Genomic DNA, 15,228 nt, shown 5'->3' with positions numbered 1-15,228 from the left:
TAGGTAGCAGGTAGAGTGCTCCATGTAGCAAATAAATTTGAAGTATGAGGTAGCAAAATTAATTATCCTCAAAGAAACTGTATTTTAGCATTCTTGAGGAAACATGAATTATTAGAGGTTAAGTTACCTTTGGCATGTTGACAGTCAACATATTAATTCCCATACTCAGAGCTCCAAAGCCATTGTAGTCTTAAAACTGTAAGTAAATTTCACATAGTTTTAATAGACAGTTTTTTTTGTTTTGTTTTGTTTTGTTTTTTTTGTCAGTTGTGGGAATTGAACTCTGGGCCTGGGCCCTGTCTTTGAGCTCTTCAGCTGAAGTTTACTGCCCTACCCTTTGAGCCACAGCACCACTTCTGGTTTGCTGGTGGTTATTGCAGATAAGAGTCTCATGGAGTTGCCCAGGCTGGCTTTGAACAGCGATCACAGATCTCAGTCTCAGGAGTAACCAGGATTACAGGTATGAGCCACCATGCCAGGCTAGACAATGGTTTTTAAAATAAATGCTATTCCTTAGACAAAATGTATCCTGGTTATAGCTGTGCTCTATCTTAATTTACAGAAATTTCTCTCAAGGCTTAGTCCATTCAGTCAGAGGGACTAAGATTTACTAGCTGTTTAACTTACATGCTTATTTATCCCTCCATTAAGGGCTCATTGAAAACATGTATGGAAAGCAGAAGAGGAACAAGAATGAATTCTATTAAACTTTTACAGAAAGAAATAGATAAATTCTTTTGAAGAAAAAGAGACAGGGCAAATTTTAAAATATTTACCTTCAGTAACCAATAAACTACATTTATTATTTTAATGCTATTTACCTGGAGCTAAATTGTTCTGAACAGATGTTTATTCCATGTCTGCAGTGTAGGTTTCCATTCTTGGAAATACTTCATTTAACCTGAATCTATCATTAATGATAGTACTGTTTGAGGAGGTTCCCATGAATGCCGTGGATTAGCTTCAAAGCTTTGATTCTCTTTTTTATTCCTAGAGATGGAAAGAGAATAGGTTGTTATGGGGCTAGTGGAGAAACTGATAGATTACATTTATGTTTTAGGAGGAGATACTCTCTATGTAAATCACCGGAATTAGGCCATGCCACAGGCATATCTGTCTGAGTATATTTTATCCAAAAAAAGCTGAAAAATTTTATTGAGAGTGATGCAATTCCATAGTCATATCACTAATAGGAAGTCAGTTGCATCCTTTGAAATTTCTGGTTCGCAAAGACATTGTGGCTCATCTCTCTTTAGAAAGGAAAAGTTTCATATTTAGAAAATAAATCCTCTCTGGTCAGGAATTCCAAAGGCTAGAAACATCGTCATTGAGAGAAAACACTACATTGCAGATTCTACATATCTATGTACTCTTGCTTTTCTTTGTGTTTTTGATTACTTGGAAACATTTCCCTTAGTATCTCCAAGATCTGACTCAACTGCATTTGAATTCCAGACTTGCCATGCCTCAGTCTTAGGAAATTGAGTTCAAATGTATGTTGTTAAATAAGAAATATCACTGTTTTACAATTTTTGTGAAGGAAAAACTCAGTAAAAGTTTTGGGGAATACAAGTAGATAAGAGTTTTTCTAGACTCTTCAAAGCATAAAGTTTCTTATATTTTTTGCCCATACTGGACTTGAGCTCAGGGCTTGAGCACTGTCCTTGGGCTTTCCTCAAGGCTAGAATTCTACCCTGAGCCACCGCACCACTTCTGGCTTTTTCTGTGTGGTACTGAGGAATCGAACCTGGGTCTTCTTGTATGCTAGGCAGGCACTCTACCACTAGGCCAAATCCCCAGCCCGCATAAAGTTTCTTTAATGGATTCTTCAAAAAAAAAAAATCTTTAGCATCAACATTTGATGAACATTTTGAAGGAATACAGAAACCTAATTCAAATTTAAATTTTATATTGTTATATGCTAAAATACCATATTACATCATTAGTGTGTTCAGTGTTTATGTTTTCCTGTAAGATAAATTAATATTTATTTTAAAATCTGAAAAGGACTAGAATAAAAGTGCTTATCAAGATTACTTGGAAATTAATGTGTCATAAAATATTATTTGTTCATTTTTACTCAAAACCACTTTCTGTTTCAGCTGCATTTCTTTAACACTTGTGATGCAGTAAGCAATAGCTAAGGGTTCATGGAGTCTTAATTCAAGGTTTGGTTTCCTTTAAGAACTATGGTGTAGTTTTTCTTTGTAATTTTAATAAGGATTTGCATAGCAGAGAAGACTGATAGTATACATGATATACACATAGAAAAATTTACCTCTTAGTACACAAATATCATACAGGGAGAATGTCTGCTATAGTTGGCTTTAGGATTTCTGTCTAGTTTGAACCTGATGTGGGTTTCCCTAGCTAGTGTAATTGTTAAAGATTCAGCTATGTCTCATTCTTTTTCTCTCACTCTAATGGTGAAAACACCCTTTCCCACCAACACTGGCCCTTTTTTTGCATCCTGCAATATCCTGTGGATGCCCAGAAATTACTGCTTGTCTTATGTAGTTCATCTGCACAATGATCTGCACTGAGAAATTCACATAGCACAAAGGTAAATTTTCCTCTAAAATCAAACAATATTCATTGACATAAATGTATTTCTTTAATATTTTTTTCTTTTATAATGCTTTCACTTACCTTGAGATGTACTTGAATTAAAAAAAAATTACTACTGAATTTTAATGATTTTTTTTTTTTTGTGGGTCATGGGTCTTGAACTGGGCCTGGTTGCTGTCCCTGAGCTCTTCAGCTCAAGGCTACCACCTTACCCTTGAGCCAAGCCCCACTTCCTGTTTTCTAGAGGTAAATTGGAGATAAGAGTCTCTGGTTCTTTTGTGCCCCTGGGATGTCTTTGAACCTTGATCCTAAGATCTCAATGTCCTCAGTAACTAGGATTATAGGCTCCATCCACAGGGTGGCTTTTTAATGAACTTTTGTACTTGCTCCCTTAAAAAAAAATTGTGATTCATAAGCAAGGGGAGACCAGCAATTCTTTAAACAAACAAACTAGGCCTGGCAGTGCACATCTGTAATCCCAGCATTTGAGAAGACAAGTTTGAAGGATCTGGAGTTCCAAGCCATCTTACACACCACACAGTGAGCCTGCCTGGGAAAAAAATGAAAGCATAAACAACCAAGCAAGAAAGCTAAATTGATTCAGAACTACAGATGTGTGCATAGCTTATTCATCAAGCAACTAATTCTTCTCAGATGACATTTGCTTCTTTTGAAAAGGACAAATGTTTTACATTTTATTTTGAAACTAGGAAGGAAAGAATTTAACAAATGAATTTCTAACTAGTTGTTTATTGAGAAATTCTCTTGTTTTTGAGCCTTAAAAGTTCAACCACTTTTAATATCTTGAGCAAAATTATGAGGTAAACCATTCAAAAACGGCAAACACCAAAATAGGTTGACATTGCAGGTGCATGTCAAGCATTGTCAGATCTAAAGCTAAAAAGAATTAGAAAATGATGCAAATTTTCAAGAAACAAGCAGAGAATGGGCCTTTCTTTCTCCAGATGGCCTACAGATGCTTATGTATGATTCTGTAGAAAGTATACTGCCTCTGAACGACATGGCTTCAACTCTAAAATTTTTATGTTAATGAGAATATTAAAAAGGTAATGATAGCTCCTAGGAGAATTATTGTAAAAGGTAAATTTTGAAATTAATGCTAAAAGACTATTATTAGCTGAGCAAGTATGCTGTAAGTTGAATTTTATCTTTGAATATATGTATATGCAAGGGGCATTTAAAAGTCTAACAGAGTGGAAAAGGATGATTAATGCAGAAGTTATTCACATAAAGTCTATATGGTGTACACTGAAATTTAAGAGTCATTGAATGGCTCCATTCCAAATATAATTCCCTGCTTATATAACTATATATTGAAATGTGGATCAAGTAGTCTTTTATTTGTATGTTATGTTTACCCTCTTTCACTGGCTTGGAAGACACTTAATTTAATTGAATGATGAAAATTATACAATGAGATCAGTGGACCTAGATAAATTAAAAGTTATTGTAGGAATCAGTTTCTCTTTTGGCAATGTGAAAAGTCAACATGTATCATCAGAAGGGCATGACAAAATCTTCTATTCTAATATTTGGTTTTTTTTCTCTAAAGAGATTGTGTTTTTTTTCACAGGTAGAATAGATATGGATCCCAAGCTCCATTGAGGACAAACTCAAAATAACAGAAATGAATATAAACCATGAATATAAACTGGTCAGCAAAGAACTTTTAATCTATAATATTTTAAAATACATTATTTAAAACAATGGAAGAGGGCACATTTGGTTATAATTCTTTTCATGCTCTCTTTTTTACTTCTTTATTACCGTATTTACAGAGAGTTTGAATTTTAAAATTATCAGGAAATGATTGGCTAAATTTTGCTTTAAAGAGAATTTTTGGCTCTTCAGTATAGTAATTTCCACATTAAGCCAGTATGTTCATGTTTTCATTGGATCAATATACACAACTTAATTTGACTGATGGAATAGATGTTTTCAGGTAGTAACAGAAGACCAATCTTTAGAAATAGTTTACAGTATACAAAGTTGTTAATACATTTCTACTTTGGCTTTTGGGAAGATTATGATCTTTGATTTTTCTTGAACTTGGGAGTATAAAATATTAAAGAGCAAATGATTGTCTCTGAGACAGGTATATGTTGTGGCTAAAATTTTTTTAAAGCTATTAGAGTAGAGAAGATATTACTCTCCTCTTATGATAAATTGTTTTTAATTTGTATGTAATCATCTTTTCATTCACTGTCAAATAGTACAATTTAAAGCAGTCCTGGTACAACCTTTGTTAAAACGATCACTGTTTTAAGCATTAATTTTACATTGTTTTATTTACCCCTACCTCCATATTGAACCAACATTAACTTTTTTAACAGAACAAGAAACTGAAGGTTAAAAGGGTTAAGTGTTTTGCTTCAATTTTTTCAACAAAAATGATAGAATAGTACAAGGTCCCCTATTTTCTGACCCATTATACAAGCTTCCATTGAACAGAAACTGATACAAGGAATAGGAGCAGATTATTGTATATGTTATTGGAAAAATGCAAAGTTTATAGGGAACTATTATAAGGGTGAGAAATTTCACAAAGATCCCAACTTGTTGAATTTTGACTAATGCTGTATAATGATGTTTTCTTGGTAAAGAAGCATAGAAATGTGAAGTCAATTGGTGAAATGTGAATTTTAGAGAAACAGACATCTTTTGGAGATTTTTTCAGAACTCAATCAAATGATGAGTCTCGAACTCAAGGAAACCTTTCTTAAATGTACTTCCAAATTGAAAAGAGTAAAGTTAAAATGTATGATGATGCATAAAAGAAGCATCATGCAGACTTTTCAAGTTTTGACAACAATTAGCTAAATGAATGTCAAATGAATAGTAAATGTCTTTGCTACCTCTTCTTTGGAGTTTACCTAAGTCTTTGGAGAGACTAACCATGTGACCACAAATCTCTACTGCCACCTTGTGGTAAAGTATATATTTTAGAGAGAGGCTTAGAAAAATTAACCTCTGAATTGCTGAGGGGTACAGTAAAGACAGAAGAGTGATAGTTAGACTGTCAGTTTCTTAACTCAGAGTCCAAACAGGATTGGAGATCATAGCATTTCTCCTCTTTAATTAATATCCAAATTCTTGTGGTAGCAATGCAGGGATTCCATAGATCTGAAGAGCCAAGCTGTTACATGGCACCAGAGGGTGAGAAACATGAAAAAATGAAAGAATTGCTTTCTGAATTTCATTTCAAAGTCTTTTTGTGTGCTTGGTAGATGAGGACACACTGTGTTTAAGGAAAAAATGTTCATCACTTTACACTATTTGCATCTGGAAATTGCATTTTCATCTTTTCTCCACAGAGCAATATGGAATAGAGTCTTGACCAAGGAAATCTTTGGGTATGTGAAAATCAAAGGCTTCTAGTAACTTCTTTCCCTGGAACTTCCTTTACAAACTTGGTTCCTGGTGTTTTTGTCTGGAGAGTGAGGAGATCCATGGTTGTAAACCAGTTTTGTATAGTATAGTAGTATAGTATAGTATAGTATATAGTATAGTATAGTAGTCACACTGAATAATGCCACTGGTTCCAAAATGATCGATTTTGGAAGCTCTGTACCTGATTTTTAATGCATCTACAAATTCATCAACCAAAGGAAGCCACTAAATGAAAGCAGTTGATCAAAAAATTATTTGTGTTTAGATGCCAGTGGTCTTCCTGTTAGAATTAAGGACATAAGTATTTCCAAAATAGTATGGATGACTACAAAAGACAAGTCTAAAATTATTGCTCTATTACCATTCTATGCCTAATAACATATTGATCCTTAAGTATCATCATCATTTAACTTAATTTTACAATGCTTGATAATATTTAACATGTTAATAATAATTTATCACTTATAAGAACATTAAATGTATAAATTAAATAAATTATAAACACTCTTTATAAGGAAAATTATAAAAATATTATAAATTCTTGAGCATTAAAAATAAGGTTATTAAAATTATAATGTATATGATTTCGATAAAAGATTGAATTCTTTTTCTGATTAATACCTCTGTTTCCTTTAGATGAAGCATCCTGACACTCATATCTCATTTAACTCAAAGATGTTGGCAGCATTCATGCAATGATTTATGCTATAGCGTTCAATTTGTGGCGAATTAGATAAAGTAGTAAAGAGGAAAACCTAATCCTTCTAGAGTCTGTAGCAAAAAAAAAAAACAAAACAAAACAAAACTATGAACACACAGGCTGACAAAGAACACTGAAACAAACCACACCGGCAATATCTGAATAAGCCAGGCATCTTTATCTTACCAATTTTCACGGTGTACACCCAGAGATATCTCAGGCAATTTTTAGAGCCTATTTGCAAATGGTCTGCAAATTATGCATGGATACAGACCTGCTAATGAAAGTCCTGATAGAATGCAACTCATTAGCGATTGGTTTTTTTTCTGCCTAAGCTACAAATTCTATCTTCCTTGCTGGACATCTGGTGATGTCGCCACCATCCCTCAGCAGAAATGTAATTGCCAAGGACTCGAATGGGGTTTCATATTACCTAGACGCGTGGCTTAAGCAAAACCTTCCATGAGACTGTTCTGTTGTCAATAATTAAGAGCTATCAAACACATGGCTAATTTACACTTGTTAATCTGAAATGAGAATCCCTATGACCAGCCAGCTCCTATTTTCTTATTTAAACACATATAATGTAAAAGCAGACTGGAGTCTATATGAGATGTCTCTTGGAGCAAAGCAGAAGAAGCACCGCCCATGGTCCAGCCTTTATGGCTGAGCAGCTTCACAGAGCAGGTGGGGTTTGAGACATTCTTTGAGCACTGAAATGAGAAGGCCTGGCAGGATTTCATTAAGCTGATGTAGTCAAATGTGGAGAACATGAACGGGAGCAACCATTTGGGACATGGGAAAGAGGCTAAAACTCTCTCAAAACAGCATGAATGCAAGAAATAATAAGAAAGCACTATGTATGGAATGAAACGAAATTAGAAAGTGTTAACTTATCAGAAACTGTAAACTCACTGAAAATCAGTAAGTGTAAAGGGATTTTTATCTAAATAGCGGGCTTTTTTTAAAAGCTTTTTTTATTGTATTTTATTGTCAGGATAATATATAGAGGGGTTACAGTTACGTTTGTCAGGTTCTTGACTACTGATACACCTTCTCATGCTTTTCTCTCACTTTCCCTCATTATCCTCTCCAATCATCTTGGTCTTCCCCTTTCTGGCCTTATTTCAAATAAACAAATAAATGTATATACAATATACCCAGACAACAAAGTCAAATATAGTATCAACATGAGATAAACCACAAGGGGAAAAAAAAGAGAAAAAAAACTTCACATAGTACATTAAGAACAGCAATCACAAAGATAAACGTCTTGTTTCCACATTCTAGTGTTCATTTCAGAGTCTCATCCTATATGACCATATGTACATAGCTTTTGAGCTATTGAGATCTTCTGCTAGGAGAATCCTAGATGTGTGCTTATTATTACAAATGACATAAACCATGGAGCTCATATTCTTTTGGGTCTGGCTTACTTCACTTAATATGGTTTCTTTCAAATCTTTCCATTTCCTTACAAATGGGGTGATGACCTTTTTGATGACAGCATAGAATTCCACAGCTTCTTGATTCATTCATCTACTGAAGGGTATCTGGGTTGGTTCCATATCTTCGATATAGTGAATAATGTTGCAATGAATGTGGTTATGCTAGTAGCTTCAGTATGCCTTTGTTTCTAGACATTTGGGTAAATGCCACGTAGAAGAATTGCTGGGTCATAGAGGAGCTCTATGTTTAGTCTTTTCAGGGATTGCCATACTGCTTTCCATAGTGGTAGAGCAAGTTTGCACTCCCCTCAAAAGTGTAGTAGTGATCCCTTTTGGCCACATCCCTGCCAGCATCTGTTGTTATTATATTTCTTGATCCTGGCCATTCAACTGAAGTGAGGTTGAATCTCCAAAGTTGTTTTGATTTGCATTTCTTTTATGGCCAGAGATGTTGAGCATTTCTTCATGCATCTATAGGCATTCTTATTTTTTCTTCAGAGAAGACTCTCTTTAAGTGTTTGGCCCATCTATTAACTGGTTAGTTGTTTCTTTGAAGATTTCTTTTGGAGAGATTCAATTTTTTTAGCTGTAGATATATTTTAGATATGAGGCCTTTGTCCCTTGTATGATTAGTAAAGGTCTTCTTCCACTCCGTGGGCTTTCTTTTTAACTTGCTAGCTATGTCCTTTGCCATACAAAAGCTCTGCAGTTTAATGCAGTCCTACTTATCCAAACTGTCTTTGATTTGTTGTGTTTCTGGGTCTTTATTAGGAAAGTTTCAACCTGTGCCAAGGGGATGTAGTGTATCTCCTATTTCTTATTGTAAAGTTTTCATTGTATCTGCTTTTATCTTGAGGTCTTTGATCCATTTGGTGTGAATCCTAGTGCAGGATCCAACTTGAGTTTTCTTCAGGTGCTTAATCATTTCTGCCCGTACCACTTGTTGAAGAGGCTGTCTTGTTATTAGATTTCTTAATAATGGCCATTCTAACTGGAGAGAGGTGGAATCTCCAAAGTTGCTTTGATTTGCATTTCTTTAATGTCCAGAGATATTGAGCATTTCTTCATGTATCTATAGGCCATTTTTATTTCCTCTTCAGAAAAGTCTCTCTTTATGTCTTTAGCCCACCATTTAATGGAATGGTTGTTTCTTTTAGGATTTGTTTCTGAGAGATTCAATTTTTTGAGCTGTGGGTATATTTTAGATATGACGCCCTTGTCTGTTGCATGACTAGTAAAGATCTTCTCCTACTTTGTGGCTTTCTATTTAGCTTTCTAGCTATGTCCTTTGCCATACAGAAGTTCTGCAGTTTAATGTGGTCCCATTTTTCCAAATTTTCTTTAATTTGTTGTGCTTCTGGGCCTTTATTAAGACAGTTTCCACTGGTGCCAAGGAGTCCGAGTGTATCTCCTATTCCTTCCTGGAAAATTTTCAGGATACCTGCTTTTATCTAAAGGTTTTTGATCCCTTTAGAATCAATTCTGGTACAGGGTGACATGTAAGGATCCAACTTTAGTTTTCTTCAGGTGCTTAAACATTTCTGTCAGCACCATTTGTTGAAGAGGCTTTCTTCCAGCCAGTATTCTTGCTTCCTTTATCAAAGAGGAGGTGGCCATTGGTCTGTGGATGATTTCTGAGTCTTCAGTTCTATTTCATTGGTTCTCAGGCCTGTTCTTGTGCCAGTTCCAGGCAGTTTTTGATTACTGTAGGTCTGTAATAGAGTCTGAAATTGGGTATTGAATAGTCCTCCAGTGCTGTTCTTTTTGCTAAGGATTGGTTTTGTTTTCTGAGGTCTTTTCTTATTCCATATGAATTCTTGGATTGCTTCCTCTATTTTGTTAAAGAATTCCATTGGGCTATTGATGTGTATTGCATTGGGTTTACAGATAGCCTTGGGCAGCATTGCCCTTTTCACCATGTTAATTCTTCTAATCCAGGAGCATGGGAGATTTCTCCACTTTCTTATTTGTGTTTTAATTTCCTTTTTCAGGTTTTTAAAGTTTTCATTATAAAGGTCCTTTATTTCCTTAATTAATTTCGAAATATTTTATTTTATTTTATTGAAATTATTGCAAAAGGAGTTGCTTTCCTTATTTCTTTGTAGCTCTTCTCATTGTTGGCATATAGGAAATCCATTGATTTTTGAGGGTTAATTTTATATCCTGCTACTTTGCAAAGTTTCCAATCAGCCCAAGTAACTTGAGAGTGGAGTCTGTAGGGTTCTTTTAATACAGAATCATGTTATCTGCAAAGAGGGAAAGCTTCACTTCATTTCCCCCTATTTGAATCCCCTTTACACTTGCTTCTTGCCTCACTGATCTGGAGAGGAATTGTAGTACTTTGTTGAAAAGGAGTGGAAAGAGTGGATATCCTTGTCTTGTTCCTGATTTTAGAGAATGTTCCATGAATTCTTAGTTTCTCCAGAGGTTGTATCTTAAAAGAGTGTTTGTACTGAAGGGAGATGTTAAGTCAACTCTAAAGTAAGAAGCTTGATGACAAGCGTGATTAAATTGCAAGCATCATAATTAAAGCCTATGCTAAATAATTTGTGTGATAGAATTGAGATGCTTTTCAAATCTGTTACTTTGTGTTGAATGATATTTTTATTTTTCTCTACTTTAATTTTGTTGTTTAATTTTGCAATGGTAATCGGGCTCGAACTTGGACCCTAGCTGCTTTTCATTCAAGGCTTGAAGCACAGCTGCACTTCTGGCTTTTTGGCAGGTTAATTGAAGATAAGGGTTCAAGCATGTTCTTGCCTGAGTTGGCTTCCACCTAAAATATCCTTATCTCAGCTTCCTGAGTAGCTGGGATTACACACAGGAGCTGTCATCTCCATGCAGTTTTCTGCATTAGAAGTTGAAATATAGTCCTTTTGCTCAGAAGACCAGATGTTTCACAAAATCTGAGTAAGAATTGTTAACGTTTCACTTCTTCTCTTTATGACTTGAGGATGGTTTTCTTTTTAACCCTATCTTATCTTTAAAGTGGACTTTCAACACACACACACACACACACACACACACACACACACACACGCTAATTCTCTCATTTCAACTTCTACAATGTCCTTGTTAGGGATTTTATTCCTTTTTTAAGGAATATGTATTTCTGTGCCTATACATATTTAAAATATTTTAAGTAGCTGTACAAAAATTGTAAGTCAGATTAAATATTTTCTGCCTCTGGTCCCTACCCTCAAGTTACATATAGTTTAGGTGTTTTGTTGTTGTTGTTTCTTTGTTTTTTGGTTTTTGATTTTTAATTTTTCATTGGTCATGGGGCTTGAACTCTGGGCCTGAGTGCTGTCCCTAATCTCTTCAGCTCAAGGCTAGTGCTCTACTACTTGAGCCATAGTGCCACTTCTATTTTTCTGGTGATTAATTCGAGATAAGATTCTCACAGACTTTTGTGTGGGGGCTGACTTTGACCAGTCATTCTCAGATCTCTGTAAGCTGAAGATTATGGGCATGAGCCACTGTTACCCGGCTTAATTTTTACATAATGTAAATTGATTATAACACAATTATCTGTTCTCTCTGCCTCACATTCTCCTCCCCACTAAACATGTTTCTGATAATACTTATGCAAAATTTGTTTTACATCACAAATGCTTTAGGAGGCATTTCCTTACTTACAAAGACTTTCATGATCTCACTCTGCCACCTCTCTCTGCCTTTATTTTTTTCACCCTTTTCCTCTCATTTTATATTTTCTCTGTAAAGAACTAGCTGACCTTTGCACACCCAGTTTTTTTTCTTGGGTTGAGTTTTTTTGCCTATATGGTCCTCAGCTATTTTCCTCTAATCTCAAAGGAGACCTCATTTGCTTCTAAAAGCTCTCTCTGATACTCTTTTCATATTCACATCTAGTCCAATGATCCTTCTTGGATTTTTTCAGAAAATTCCATGTGCTGTTAACCTGTTAGCATGCCTGCTTTCTTTCTGTGTCTTTAAAAGTAATTTCTTTGACTCAAGATGAGGGTTAAATAGCCCAAGTATAGAGGTTATGTTCAGTACATGCTGCAAAATGAAAATACCCAAATTAGCATTCTAATAGACTGCAAGTACCATGAAAATGGGTACTTTATTTTGTAGGTCTCTGTATATTTGTTGTTAAGAACATAAAATTCTCAATAAATCTTCAAGGAAATATTGGGTGAATGATGAAAATTGAAATATATTTTGCCTTTTAAAAGGAAACAAGTAGTTATTAAGAGAATGGGTAACCAATAATTATAGCTGACTGGATGTTCTAAAAATTTGAATGATGACAAAAAGATAGATGAGAGTAGGTAGAGCTTAATATTTGGAAATGAGGGAAATAAAGAATAGGAACAAAAAATAGATAGTTATGTATCAGCTGCAGTTCTTGACAAATAAACCTTCATTCTCTGGAAGTTTACCTTAGCATTTCAGCAGCTGCTGATAATAAAAGGATTGAGAGGTATGAAAAATCACATGCCACTTCACAATCCCTTCCTTGCTTTGTCTGTTTGCTCCATTGTGATGGTTCAGATGGCTCCATTTGACCCCAACCTCTAGCTGTTCCAACCTCAAAACCAATATTTATTGCCACAGATGGGCAATACAGGTCAGCTGCAAAATCCAGATGCCAAGCTTTGGAATGTGTTTTTATGGCAGCACCATCTGGGGTTCTGGCCAGCCTTCTTTATTGTCTCTTAAATGTTTGTACTAATAGCTTTGCTGGCTTATGGTACTACCTGTGGGATCTAGTAAGGTCAGGCTGTTTAGGAGAGACTTTTGTGACTATGGCTAGAATTTCACATGAAATGATTCTTATCTACTATAAACTTTTTTTCTCTTAATGTAGCTATGATCCTCTACAAGTGTAAACAGGTGATTGCTGAGACTAAGAAAAAAATATGTTTTATATCAGGACTACTCAGTAGTCCTTTTGTGGATTTGTGGGGGATGATATGAATGTTCTCCTAGTTTATTTACCATCATTTTCTGTGTGTGTGTGTGTGTGTGTGTGTGTGTGTGCACGTGCGCGCGCGTGTGTGTGTGTGTATCCTAGGAATGCAAAGAATATTATATTTATTTAACTTTGTGTTTTTTTAATCCATTTCCTAAAAATAGCACACTGATCCTTAATTAAGATTATTGCCTCACAACACAACTAAACTGGGTTTAAGTCCCTGTAAAATTGAGAGGAGGGGAAAGTGCTTCGTCTTAGCAATAAATGGTCTTAGTTCTTTGAATGAATACTTTTGATTCTTCAAACTTTGATTTAAGAAATTTAACTAAAGTGAAAATTGGGTAGATTCATTTTACTGTAAGTTATAGTAAACTTTTATTATTTTTTTATGAAGCAAAAAGCCAAAGAAAATCCCACAGGGAGTGTAAATAACTTAACCAAAGTCACCCAGGTCCTGGCTCCTGAGTTGAAAAAGAAGAGGAGGCTGTGCAATTATATGATGTCTGCAGAACAGACGGGAGAGTCGATTCTGACAATCGAGTAACTGAAATGATTGAATGACCAAATAATTGCACCATATCTATCTCCTGTACTTTCTCTATTCTGACACCTGAGATATCCCAGTGACAAATCTGGCCATTTATAGGTGTCTTTGAGGGGTATGGGGAAAGAAATATGGAACAGAGCTGTGATCCAGCAATGAACATTAAGAAAACTACATTTTTTGACCCCTTTGAGACCTCTTCCTGGTAGGTAGATGTCCTTGTACAGAATTAGCGATGACATGGTGTAGTCTCAGGTTCATGAGTTCTAATCAGCCTGTCATATGTGAGGAGGTATTGCAGGATGAACAGGGGATATGGGAAAATTATTTCCTTGAACAACTGCTTCTGCTTTTCCTATCTCTGGTAGAAACGATGTGCTTCATTTTAAATTCACTCACATAGAGACAGAGATGGTACTCTTATGCATGCCTTGGTACCAAACTGAGCTTAGAGAATACAGGACAGGCTCACAGAAGCAGCCTTCCACTTGTAGTCACTTGTGAAAGAAGCCATAACTAGATTCAAGGGAAAGATGATATGCTCTCCAAAGGCATTTAAAATAGGAACAAGCTGTTAAGCCTTTTCTGGAAGTAGTCCTTTCTAAACAATATTTAGTCTTGGAGAGAATAAGATGTATTGGTGCACTGAGCGGATAGTTCTCTACGGAAGTAATATAAAAAAAGGGACTTTTATTGTGGTTTAATCCATTGTTCTGGAGACTGCTTCTATATACAAGTTATATCCTAACTAAAAAATCATAGTCTATAACTAAAAGCCATGAAAATATTATTAATCATATATAAGCAGTGAAGAACTAAAATGAACCAGCATGTGCTCATAATTGTGTATATGGTGTTTTGTGCACGCACACACACACATACACATGTGCACATTTAACAAGTTCATTGCTTTAGTTGAAAGAATGTCTGTACAAATATAGCACCAATCTCTGGTAGCTGTTTGATGAAGGAATTCAGTTCTGGTTTCTTTCACTTGGGTGAATGAAATGAGGGAAAAGTTTAAAGCATTCTGAAACATCCTTAAACTGACTGACACATTTTCAAATTCTTCAGAAATTAGTGACTCAAAGGAGTCCACTTGGCAATTTTTGTCACTACTTCATATATTCTTTTTCAAGTTAAAAATAAAAGTTTTGAGTGAAGTGCCAGTTATTTTTTTTTACCAGAATTGTAGCTATTTAGGAAGTTGTGAGATTTTGCAGACAGAGAAAGTAACACCCTTATCTCTAATTCACTAGTAAAAAGCTGCAACTTGGTGTGTGGTTCAAGTGGTGAAGCCCCCATTGTGAATGGGTCTGTAGAGGGAAGTTGAGAAAGAGTGTAAGACCCTGAGTTCAAACCGCACTCAACAAGTAATAATAAGTAAATACTTACATAACAGAAAATAATAAGTGAATTCACAAATGAAGTAGTATGTCACTGCTGGAGTTAAACCTACGTGCATGACCAACTCCATCCTTTTATACACTAGAGGACATATTTGAGATGAAGCTGAAACATCCTGTCAAATGACTTGTTATGTCCAGAAATTGAAAAACACACCAAAGGATGCTATTTTGTCTGTTTTGAAATCTATAGTTTACAAAATGGAAAA

General features: G+C 35.2%; 1 protein-coding gene across 1 annotated transcript in view; it reads left to right on the top strand.

The window, feature by feature from the left end:
• Robo2 (roundabout guidance receptor 2) overlaps positions 1 to 15,228 on the top strand; it is a 1,066,805-nt gene that overhangs the window by 732,745 nt on the left and 318,832 nt on the right.

This window comes from Megascapheus bottae, chromosome 1 (genome assembly GCF_031878675.1).
Source record: "Megascapheus bottae isolate mThoBot1 chromosome 1, mThoBot2.hap1, whole genome shotgun sequence".
In the NCBI taxonomy this organism is placed as follows: Eukaryota; Metazoa; Chordata; class Mammalia; order Rodentia; family Geomyidae; genus Megascapheus; species Megascapheus bottae.
Note: the sequence above shows the minus strand (reverse complement) of the source record. Positions and strands in the feature narration are given on the sequence as shown.